General features: G+C 35.6%; 1 long non-coding RNA gene across 1 annotated transcript; it reads right to left on the bottom strand.

Moving 5' to 3' along the window:
* Positions 1-8,147: 8,147 nt before the first annotated feature.
* Positions 8,148-10,523, bottom strand: LOC120354986. The gene is made up of 2 exons (XR_005573357.1): positions 10,474-10,523; positions 8,148-8,411 (listed from the first exon to the last, which is right to left on the bottom strand). It is a non-coding gene; the product is annotated as an uncharacterized LOC120354986 (long non-coding RNA).
* Positions 10,524-12,637: the final 2,114 nt, after the last annotated feature.

Below are 12,637 nucleotides of genomic sequence, written 5' to 3'. Positions count from 1 at the left end.
AATGTATCTCATGTTACACTTGACTTTATTTGGTGAATCATGAAATTTATCTGACAATCAACATGTTCATTTACATCTCAATACGGACTTCCTATGTGCTTAGTCATGCAGTATTCATTATTCCGAGAACATATTATTCTTCTCAATCAGTTGGTAGTAATATCTATCAGTAAAGTTTTCAATTAAAAAAAAGGTTATATCAGTGTTTCAAAGAAAAATATTCAATAGCTGTAGATTGTCGATAAATGGTCCAGGAAATATGCGATGTACGATGAATTACACAGAATTCCATATTCTTTCCATTTTAGGATGAATATAAGCTAAGCTAAATTATTCAAAAAATTGAAAATTATTCTTTCATTCTTCAGTAATTAATGAATGCAATATGAAAACTATACATATATACTATACAATATATATATATATATATATATATATATATATATATATATATATATATATATAATATATATATATATACACTCTCTTTCATTAGGTGAATAATTTTTTTCAACATTTTCCAGTTTCTCAATGATAGGGGAGTGATAATTATTTGTATAGGTCTTCTAAGGAACCATTATCAACAGCTGGTACCAATCAACTACACTTCAACTCCAAACTACCGTTTTAATACCAGTACACAGTAATTTATCACAGGGTGATAATTATGTTTATTACAGCTGGTAACTTTAGATGCTAAATCATATTATCACAATATGATCTTGAATCATGATCATGTTTTCGTTCTTCAGTAGCCGCTCGGCCGAAAATTTCGAAAGCATATGTCTGTGAAATGGATTAATAAATAATAATTATTAGTAGCCCCCCTATTAAAATTTCTGTTCAGAAACCATCCCCAATATTCACACAACATATTCCCAAAGTTTCACGCCGTTGTGTCAAGAAGTTTTCAAGTCTACAGGGAACAAACAAACACACAAACAGACATTAATTTTTTATAAATAGATTTCTATTCGGCTCAAACAAAAGCCTCTCAAAATGAAGGTAGAATGATAAGGATTCAGTTCTGTTGTTTTAACATTTTTTCAAATCACTTTCAAAAAGTTTATGTAGTACCTACTATTGTGTTTGAGACACTTCTGGCGCTATCATAGTTTCACCACTCTTGCAGTCGTTAACTATATCTATAATAATTATATAAAGTGAAGAGCTGGCTTATACACGTACGGGATAGGAAAATTATGTTTGACGCACGATCACGTCTGAACTACTGGACTAATTAACTTGAAATTTTGCTTATAGATTCTTAATTAACCAAGCATGGTTATAGGTCTATTCTGAATTCTTCAAAATTTCATTACGTCAAGTTTTCATTTTGTCAAGTTTTAAAATAGATCATTGCGAAGCACGGGTTCTTGCTAGTATTTGTATAATTTGAATTCAATGTAAACTAAACTTCATTTCTAATTTTTTTTATTCCATTTCCAATATAAGTCACCGGTTCCATGGAACTTTGGAAATTTAAAATTCTTAGTTTATTTTTTTTTTATAGAGTTGGACTAAATTTCAGCAATGTGAAATCAAACCTTATTTATTTGAAAACATTTAATCTATTAAAATTTGAGAGAGACAGTTTTGGGTTCAGTCTATTATATATCATGGTATTATATAATTTGCTGTCATTTTTTTTAGATAAATCAATTTATTTACAAAACAAAATGAATATTACAAAAAAGAACCTAATGTACTCAAATCCACCAGTATCAAGTACGGTAATAAAAAGTACTGGTACACCAAGCTTATAATCTTTTTTGAAAGACTATAATGGTCTGCATAATATGAATGCCTGTGCTAAAAAAATAATACAATACTGTAGGACTATTATAAGAAAATAATCGTTTGAGAATACCAGGTCCTAAAAAACCACATCAATACCATTTTGTGTGATATATCGAACATTTAAAAAATTGTTTTCTAAGAAGCCTGAAATCGATTTTCGACACAAGCTTTCTTCTGCTCAATTATTGGCAGAATTGATTCCTGCGCAAATCTACTCTTAATAAAATAAATTGATTCTTCAACAAAATATCCGTGTTGTCGAATTGTGTAAAATCTTTCATGAAAGCCCATATGACTTGATATATCTTCTAATTTCACATCATCAGTGCAATTTTCTAAATCAATTATATTCAGTCCTAAGGACTTGCGCAAGAATATTGAAATATTTTGCACAAATTGGCAATAAAGATATTTAGTCAAGTCTCAACTTGTTTTATTCAGAGTATTGTACATAATTTAAATTTCATGCCCAGATATCATAATAATCCTATACAGCAACTTCTGTTCACATGTTTAGATGTTTATATGTTTGTATTTCACTGGATCTCGAAAACGGCTCTAACGATTCTCACGAAATTCAGAAGATAGTAGGTTTATAATATAAAGATTCGATTGCACTAGGTCTCATCCCTGGGAAAACTCGCTGAAGGCGAATAAAAGGATAATTAAAAAGGATAATTTAAAAGGATAATTATTATTCATCCTTGGAAAATAGCTGATAATAGTTATTTCGTCGTCTGTTGGTGATGGAAGTTAGTGAGTGAGCGAGTTCATGTGTGTGGGACTGTGTCAAAACTATGACTCAGCTGTTGAACTTTTGTAATCATTCAATCAGGTACTTAGTGCCGGTTGCAAAAAAGCCGGGCTATTAGTAGATCCATCTTTTTGAAATGGTCTTCTCTGATTTGGTTCACGTGAAGTTAATCAGGATTAAAATTTAACCGGCTTTTCTGCAACTAGGACTTTGTGAGGGAAATTTTTGCATTCCTCTGGGAATTAATCTCAATTTACTGTGATTAGATAGAACATTTCTGTATGAATGTTATTTTAATTTCTTCTTTCGTAATAAATTGTTATGCTTTTGTACTCCAGAGCGAAGCTCGGTCCCCGATATTTATAGTACACTACTGATAACCAAACTTGTTTGCAACCTTTTGTATTTCATCTTGCCATGTGTCATCTTGCAGCAGACAGTCATAGAAAAAAGCAAACGCCTGTGTGCAGACTCAAGGCCGGGACAAATATAACCGCACCGATTTTAAAATCGCCAATCGTCATTTTAAAATTGCCAACATAATTCCATTACACAAGTCAGGAGATAAAACAAACCCAACCAATTATCGTCCAATTAGCCTTATAAGTAATATATCCAAAGTTTTTGAAAAAAATATAAAACAACAGGTTGTTCCATACTTGAAAAAATTCAATTTAATAAACAAATATCAATATGGTTTTCAAGAAAATAAATGCACTGAGGATGCCATGGCTGAACTTGTAAATATAATAACAAATAACTATAAGTCAAATAAAAAAACTTTAGCTGTATTCCTGGACCTGGCTAAGGCGTATGACACCATCCCTCATTCAAACCTGCTTGAGAAACTTGAAGGAAATGGCTTTCGTGGTCCAGTATTAAGACTATTTGCTAGTTATTTGGAAAACAGAACACAGGTGATTAATTTGAATGGAAGGGAGAGTAAAATAGCTTTGTCAGGATTTGGCCTACCTCAAGGAACAGTATTATCCCCGATTCTATTTCTAGCTTACATAGACGATTTATTGAGTCTTCCTATTCAGGGGTGTAGGATATTGTCTTACGCGGATGACACTGTATTAGCTTTTACTGGATCCTCGTGGGACAGTGTTATATCTCTTGCTAACAGTGGACTTTGCAGGGTGAGGTCTTGGCTTTTGACATTGAATTATAAAAAAAGTGTTTATATGAAATTTTCTCCGAACTCGAGTACACAGCCAACTGACAAAATAGATAATGTAAATGCAGTTAGAGTACATAAAAGGAATTGCTTAAATGACCCCAACAATGATGATATGAGTTGTTCATGTCCTGTGTTAGACAGGGTAACTGAAACAAAGTATTTAGGTGTCACTTTGGAATAAGCATATAGATAAGATGTGTAGCAGGATGAAATTCATTATTCATAAATTCTATAAATTGAGCTTACTAAAAGAGAAATCTTTAAGTAAAATGGTCTATCTTGCATACGCCCAATCAGTTTTTCAGTATGGAATTAGGGTCTGGGGTGGTGCTTTTAATGCTCATTTCAATAAACTAAATATTATTCAAAAGAGTATCCTCAAGGCAGCACTAGGAGTGCATAGAAGGTACCCTAGCCAGCAACTTTTTATGGAGTTCGGAGTTCTGTCAGTTAGGCAACTGTATATCAGAAATCTTGTTAAATATATCAGCAACCATATACATCTTTTTACACCTCATTCAACTAATTATAGTTTTAGATCAGTAAATAGATGCTCTGTTCCTCGAACAGATCTAACTATATGCAGAAGGCAATTCAACTATACAACAAAAAAGCTTATTAATTTTATGCCAGAACATTTCATTGCAAGAAAACCTACAAAAGCACTTAAATTAAAAATTGAAAGCTGGATAAAGACAGAAGATATCATACCTAAAATATTTTAATTTGATGTACATATACTGTCTTCCTCAGTTCCTCTGAATTCATCATTAGTAGGGCTATACTCCCAGATTAATTTTCTCTCTCTGAGTTTAAGTTTTATTTTTGTGTCATGTGTACTGTATTGTATTGTTTTTCTAATTCTCTCTTTGCTTACAAAAGGAATTGCATATATGCTACAAATGAATTACATTATGTTACTAAATGGATTACATATGCACAGTGAATTGTAGATTAATAATTACATGAATCATCTCTTTTTCTTTTGAGTTTTTAAATTATTATGAATTCATTCTAGTTTTTCTGCTCTCTTAGTATTTCACTCTTAGTACTTCTTCTTTTTGGATTGAAATTTTATTATTTTTTTCTAGTTTTTCATACATTCCATATGTTTCTTTTTTCCTTTATTATATTTTTTCTATTTTCGACTGAATCTCAAGCCACTAATTATAGCCGACTGATTACTCGTTGCCATCGCTCAAACTACTTAGTTTTGCTGGTAACGCCAATGATAATATTATAATCGATTTTTAAATGGAAAATATTTTAATTTTAAGTTTTTGTAATGTATTTTATAAGAAAATTTTTATATTTTTCACATTTGTGAAATTTGTTTAATAATTTTGGCAATAAATATTTCTTTCTTTCTTCTTTCTTTCTTTCTTCTTTCTTTCTTTCTTTCACCGAGCCCGCGCCGACGTACGGCCGAGCTAAGCCCACGACACGGTAATGGCGGTGGGAGAGCACACATATCCGGGCGACAGCAGTGTCTCAGTTCTGTAGTGCTACTGCGGTCTGATTTCTGAATGTGTTAAACTAATGTTGATAATAGAACACTATTTAAATCTTGTTACATCTGAATTGAATTTATAATTTCAATTTTTAACTTATTACCTGTAGACACAGAAAATGAGAATCATAGTACTGGTATAAATATTTCAGTGCCTAACAATACATGTATCGGAAATATATTCTGAGTAGATTTTTGCCCACACCTTCTTCTACTAGAATTCCCAGTGTCGCTCTGGGCCGGCTAGACTCAGTCGGCGTCTGGGGTGGGCCGCAGCAGGGGACAGGAGTCTTGGTGGGGTGTCCGCCAACCACCCTCGTTCGAGTTGGGGGTTGAAACAGGGCCTTGAGTACTTTAGAGAAATGTTTCCCTCTTTTAGGTAAGAGGGGCCGTGCTTTCGCACTGCCAAACAGGGTTGGGCGTGGAGTGAAAGGAGTAGGAACGCTGCGGTATCTGCAGTGAAGGAGATCTCTGTGACGGGAATAATGTTCCCGATTGCCACAATGTATCCTCTAGTGTGACTTAGATCTACCAACTGGAGTCGCTCACCGGGTCACTATTCTCGGGCACCGGGTGTTCTCCGGGGCTCCGGATTGATCTCAGAGTTCTCGCGAAGGCTCTCACTAGCCTTTCTTGAGGTCCTCTTACGATTCCGGATGGTATCGGCAAGCTGCGGGAGCCCGCGCACCGGACTTCTCTAAGTCCTAGTCTTCGGGCACCGGGTGTCTTCCTGGGGTCCGGATCGGTCTCGGAGTTCTCGCAAAGGCTCTCCCTAGCCTTCCTTGAGGTCCTCTTACGATTCCGGATGGTATCGGCAAGCTGCGGGAGCCCGCGCACCGGACTTCTCCAAGTCCTAGTCTTCGGGCACCGGGTGTCTTCCTGGGGTCCGGATCGGTCTCGGAGTTCTCGCAAAGGCTCTCCCTAGCCTTTCTTGAGGTCCTCTTACGATTCCGGAGGGTATCGGCAAGCTGCGGGAACCTGCGCACCGGACTTATCTAAGTCCTAGTCTTCGGGCACCGGGTGTCTTCCTGGGGTCAGGATCGGTCTCGGAGTTCTTGCAAAGGCTCTCCCTAGCCTTTCTTGAGGTCCTCTTGCGATTCCGGATGGTATCGGAAAGCTGCGGAAGCCCGCGCACTGGACTTCTCTCTTGAATGCTATGTCCAAGTCCTCGGGCACCGGGTGTCCTCCTGGGGTCCGGATCGGTCTCGGAGTTCTCGCAAAGGCTTCCCTAGCCTTTCTTGAGGTCCTCTTGCGCTTCGAGGTTCCGCCGATGATGTACCAAGATGTAGTCAGGTTTTGACCAAAACCTGACGTGTCGCTGTTGGTTGTAACAGGCAGGCTGAAGTCCAAACCCGTTTTAAAAGTCGAACAACACTCGTCTACGTGTGTGTTGAACCGCGGAGCTTCCAGTGTCTGAGATTAGCCGCCTTTAGCCTCAGTCACAACTCCCGGTCGTCGAAGGATTCGGAGTACACTCAAAGCACGAGTTGTACTATGCTGCTAGCTGCTCGCTGCTTCCTTCTCACCTCTCTCGACCGCTCGCACTGGCTTTCCGAACTAGACTACCCTACTAGCCTTTCACGAGCCTCCCTCAGTGGCCGAGAGGGAGGGGAGTAAGGATGCGCAGCACTGCTGAGCGGTAGCCCAGCGGCTGGCTTGCTCGTTGACCTCTGTGATTCCATCAGAGATAACCGAGCGTCTTATAACGAGCCCTAAACTCAATTCCCTTCATTAGTTACGATATACATCGTGACAATATATCCAGCAATAAAATTGTTATCTTCTGCCTTCTGCATCTACACGTAATTTGTTTTAAATTTAAAATTCAAGACACAATCACGGGTTCCTTATTTTACACTTTTTGTTGTTTATTTAATTATTTACTATATTATGTCTGTTATACCTTTGGCTTAACTTATTTGGTTCTACTTTTACTTTAACTTATTTTTCCGTTCAACCATATTTCTCATCACTTTGATCGTACAAAACTGATAAATTCTGTATCTCTTCAATAAGTTTTTCACTCTCTATGTTAAGGCTGTTCTGTACACCTTTTTATTCTTATTTAAATTGAATAATCTTTCTCAATATAATTGTTAAGATCATTATAAGAGTGAGAAAAAGTGGCAACTGAAATTTTTGAGTGGTCTAATGAGCGAATTATGGGTTGTTGAAGTGCTAAACTCCGTTTTCTCTCCAGATCATAAACGGTTTTGAATTTTCCATTGGAGTTTTTTTATACATTCAGTATATCATTGGCTTTGTTCTAATATGTGTTTTTTCGCGATTAATGCCAAAATAAACAAGTGATCAAATTTGCAAAAATGTTACTTTTTTATTTATGAACGAAATGGGGAATAAAATGTTTTAGTTTGGAAAGAATAATTTTTTAAAATTTCAAGAGAAGTTCTAAAAATATAGTCGAAACCGTTTATGATCTGGAAAGAAAACGGAATCTGGAAAGTTAGCACTTCTACAACCCATAACTTGCTTATTATACCACTTAAAAATTTCAGTTGCCACTTTTGCTCACTCTTATAATGATCTTAACAATTATATTGAAAAAATATTATCCAATTCAAATAATAAAAGGTGTACCGAACAGCCTTAAACGAGGCCGCACCTTCACCGTCAAAAAGTAATCTGAACAAGTCGGTGACGGCGCGGGCAACAAACATGGTGACGGTGCTGGCGCGGTGCGGTAGTATGTGTCCCTGTAAAAAGTAACTGACCTGTAACTTGACCTGTAAAAAGGTTTGAAGAATACGTGTTTAAAATTTGAAACTGATTGATCAATTCTTTCTAAAGTTATTGCAGAGCATACAAACAGACGGACGACTTTGGCCCTCAGTAAGTCAAAAGTGAGAACTCGCTAACGCTCGTTCAATAAAAACCAACAATAATAATTTAACATTATATTTATTTTTAATGTATTATTATCAATTATACATGAGCAAAAAACATTACGGTACATCAACATTAATACCAGTAAGCCTATCACATAAATTTATACAAAACATGGATATTAATGAGTCATACACAGTCGATAAGAACTTCTATTGCGTATTAAGGATATTGGGGTGGCTTATTGGAGTGGGTGATAACGCGCTTAAAGGCAGAGGTGACGAACGATGCAGCCTGTGGTGCTTTGATCAATCGAGAAACTGTAACAGAAAAAAAATAAGTGGAACAACAGAAAGATAATTATGTAAGAAAGAAATAATCTATGTATATATTTATATAAAAAATGACTATGTGTTAATTTGTTACTTTGTTTGTTCCCTATAGACTTAAAAACTACTTGACAGAACGGCATGAAACTTTAGGAATATGTTGTGTGAATATTGGGGATGGTTTCTGAATAGAAATTTTGATAGGGGGACTAATAACAATTATTTATTAATCCATTCTACAGACCTATGTTTCCAAAATTGTCGGCCCAGCGGCTACCGATGAACGGGAAGATGATCATGATTGAAGATAATGTTGTGATAATATGATTTAGCATCTAAAGTTAACAGCTGTAATAGACTTATAAATTGTATACTGGTATTAATACGGTGGTTTGGAGTTGAAGTTTAGTTGATTGGTACCAGCTGAAGATAATGGTTCCTTAGAATACCTATACAAATAATTATAACTCCCCTATCATTGAGAAACTGGAAAATGTTGGAAAAAATGATTCACCTCATGAAAGAGAGTTGTTCATATTGCATTCATTAATTACTGAAGAATGACAGAATAATTTACAATTTTTTGAATTTAGCTCAGCTTATATTCATTCTAAAATGGAAGATGGAAATAATATGGAATTCTGTGTGATTCATCGTATATCGCGTATTTTCTGGACCATCTACTGACAATCAACAACTATGAACGCATTAAATTCATCTTTGGAACACTGATTTATCTATTTATTTTATTTAATCCAACACTTTAATGATAGATATTACTACTAATTGATTGAGAAGGAATATGTTTTCGGAATAATAGATGCTGCATGACTAAGCACATAGGAAGTCCGTATTGAGATATAAATGAAAATATTGATTGTCAGATAAATTTAATGATTCAAAAAATAAAGTTAAGTGTGGCATGCTCTGATACCAATTACCTAGTGGAATATTTAACGCTCAACTATAACAATAATCTTACTGAATTAATTTTTCATGATGAGCTGTAAGAATTGAAATAGGCTTATAGGATGCAAGATTACTATATTAGTATTAAAAATATAAATATGTGTTAGCTTGCTTGCATGATAATCTGTTGGCTAATTTAAGTTTTTTTTGTTTTGCTGTTTACTTGCTTTATTCATCAAAATATGACTAATTCAGAACGAAATAGTCTGACTGCAGACTTTAGTGTAATGGATGGTTTAATGTGGGTTGACGAATTCAAATTTCGAAAAAGCTACGTATCCCAGAAGGGACAAATCTCATATAGATGTACAAATAAGTTGTGTTCAATGACCATTATGACGGATGCTAGTGGACGAATAGTTTCCAGGAGTAGCGGTAAACAGTCCCACCAGCCTCCCAAAGAGAAAAATAGTAGAACTCCTGTTTTATTTATTTTTCATTTTATTTAAGGTTCAATGGCCTGTATCCGATTATATGGTAATGAATTTATACAGTGAAATATTTATTGGTAATGATCAGATATATAAAAATTTAGTTTATTCAATTTCCTGGATGGATAAAAAATATATTAGTATTATGAGTAAGAGTAATTCAAACCTAAAATTTATAAAGAGATAATTTACGATTCAATACAGTTTAATACAGCTAAGTTGGTTGATTATGGTTACTGATGATTGAATTCGCAACTAATAAGTTCAAATAGAGAGACAAGTACTAAATACTTTAGTAGACTTTGAGAGGTACAATACCGATTTTATTACTGATGTTATTAATGATGAGTTATTATTAGAAAGATTATTACGTATTAATTGAAAGAATAAATTAATAAAGTAAGTTATTAGGTTATGGACAAGATCTACGATGAAAAAAGATTTCTAAAGGCATAAACAAGAAACGGTTTATCTTATCTGCGCTCCTCGAAACACGACCGTCCGCTACCACTGCTCCGACTCGACTCCTGTTGGTGATAGTACTGTTGTAGTTTAAAGAAAGAAACCTGTGCCTCTGTTATTCTGAGTAGAACCGGGCGCAGTTAATTGATACAAATAATTGAAAATTATAGTCTGATCACGTGTTTACTTACATGATTAAAGCTATAATGGCTGTCACAAATATCAGCTTGATGTGAACAGCAGTAGAGGGAGGTTGATACTTCAAGGAAGCTTTTTTGCTCGAAATTCCCCTCCCCCCTCTCCCCCCTCGTCCATCCCTCCTCCCCTTCCCCCCGCCTGTAGGGCGGGGGGTGTTCTAAAAATAGATTTCCCCTTCCCCCTGTCCAGTGGTGGTGAGGGGGATAGAGAGAGAGGGAGATATATCTTTCTCTCTCTTTCTAAAAATAGATTTCCCCTTCCCCCTCTCCAGTGGAGGTGAGGGGGGTAAGATATCTCTCTCTCTCTCTCCAGGTAAGGGAAAAAAAATTTCCCTTTTAGGAGGAAAAATTCCCTCTCTCTACTGTCAAATTGAAGTGAATCCATATTTCTACATCTAATGCTATGCTGACAGATTGAGGTGAATGATAGATGTGGGGAAAAAATCTCTTTGAGAGGGAAAAATTCCTTTGGTGTCAAATTAAAGTGAATCCATATTTCTACATCTAATGCTATACTGACAGATTGAAGTGAATGCATTTCGCTCTAATGCCAGACTCACTTTGAGAAATTCCTTTGGTGTCAGATTAAAGTGAATTCATATTTCTACATCTAATGCTATACTGACAGATTGAAGTGAATCCATTTCGCTCCAATGATATACTACGATGACAGGCTCAAGAGATAGAGATCTCCTTCTTTTACTCGTGCCATCTCTTTCCCGCACCCTTTCCGAAAGGAAAGGAGATAAGAATCAATTGAGAAATTCTCTCCCAGTATAGATGAGAGGGAAAAATTCCCTTGGTGACAGATTAAAGTGAATCCATATTACTCTAATCCAAAGTGAGGTCAATGACTCTCTCTACATCTAATTGAATTGAGAAATTCTCTCTCATCTAATGCTATAAATCTCTACGTTCTTTTACATTTTTTATCTGCAATATCGTACAAGCATTTCCAAAGTTCATCAGAATTTTTAACAACAGATAATGACGAATCATTTGTACAATCATAATGTAGATGACCGCTGTCTAGAATATTGAGCAGTTCGAAAATCTCAGATAGAATCGAAAAGTGTACATTTTCTGTTTTTGTTAACGGTAAATCAACATCTTGACATCCTGTTGAAAATTTAATATTCTTCGCAATTGAATCAAATTCATTAAATGAAATTGACATCAAGAGACGAGATAATTTTTTGAATTTTGAAAAACCATAACACTGCATCTCGCAGATGTTTGGCGTGACTCGAATGAGGGGGAAAGAATTCTAAATTGATGAGATGCACGTGTTATAGACGCGCGTGCACTAAAGATTACCCCACACGTGCTGTCTGCTCTAGCTCTAAATTGATGAGATGCACGTGTTATAGGCGCACGTGCACTAAAGATTACCCCACACGTGCTGTCTGCTCTAGCTCTAAGCAGCAACTAAACTAAAAAACGTGAATGGGATATCGGAATGAAAAATCGTTTGAAGGCAGAAAACGTTTATTTACACATTTCACTACAACAATACATAACTTCATCTTCAATTCTAATTAGCTTATCTATACATAAATTATGAGGACGATAATAACATAGATAGTCTCTTATATCATTTAATTCACCGTGCTTAGAAAAATGTCTTTCAATTGCTTTGCCAAACTATAATTTTCAGGAGTTGATTTCCTAATTGCACTTTCACACTCATCGTACCAATCAATACAGTTTTTTAACCTCACTTCCAATTCGTTGTCGGGAGCCAACCACTTCTCGGATCCATGTTGTTGAGCGAATGAAGAAAACTAAGTGTAGGCAGGAACTATTATAGAGTAATTAAGTGGTCTTTCTTCATCAATTGACGATAGACAACATGTACGCGCTTTATGCAGTCTCAATGCATGCAGGCAATAAACACACTGTAGATCCTTTCCGTTGTAGAAGAATCCATAACGAGCAAGTTTCTTTTCTGTGAATTTGTGTACATTGGAGCCATTTTCATACTTTGCATTCGATTGTTTTCGCACAAGAAATTATTTGTTTGATACATATTTTTAAACAACAAAGAATTATAATGTTGAGCAGAGAATAACGCACAGCAAGAATGTGGTTTATTTTTATGAATGTTGCATGCAGCATAACACCATGAACTAGTGAAAAAGCTGAAATCAGGTTTTGG

This window comes from Nilaparvata lugens, chromosome X, assembly GCF_014356525.2.
Source record: "Nilaparvata lugens isolate BPH chromosome X, ASM1435652v1, whole genome shotgun sequence".
Taxonomy (NCBI): Eukaryota; Metazoa; Arthropoda; class Insecta; order Hemiptera; family Delphacidae; genus Nilaparvata; species Nilaparvata lugens.
The sequence above is the reverse complement of the archived record's forward strand: the minus strand, read 5'-3'. Positions and strand labels throughout refer to the sequence as shown.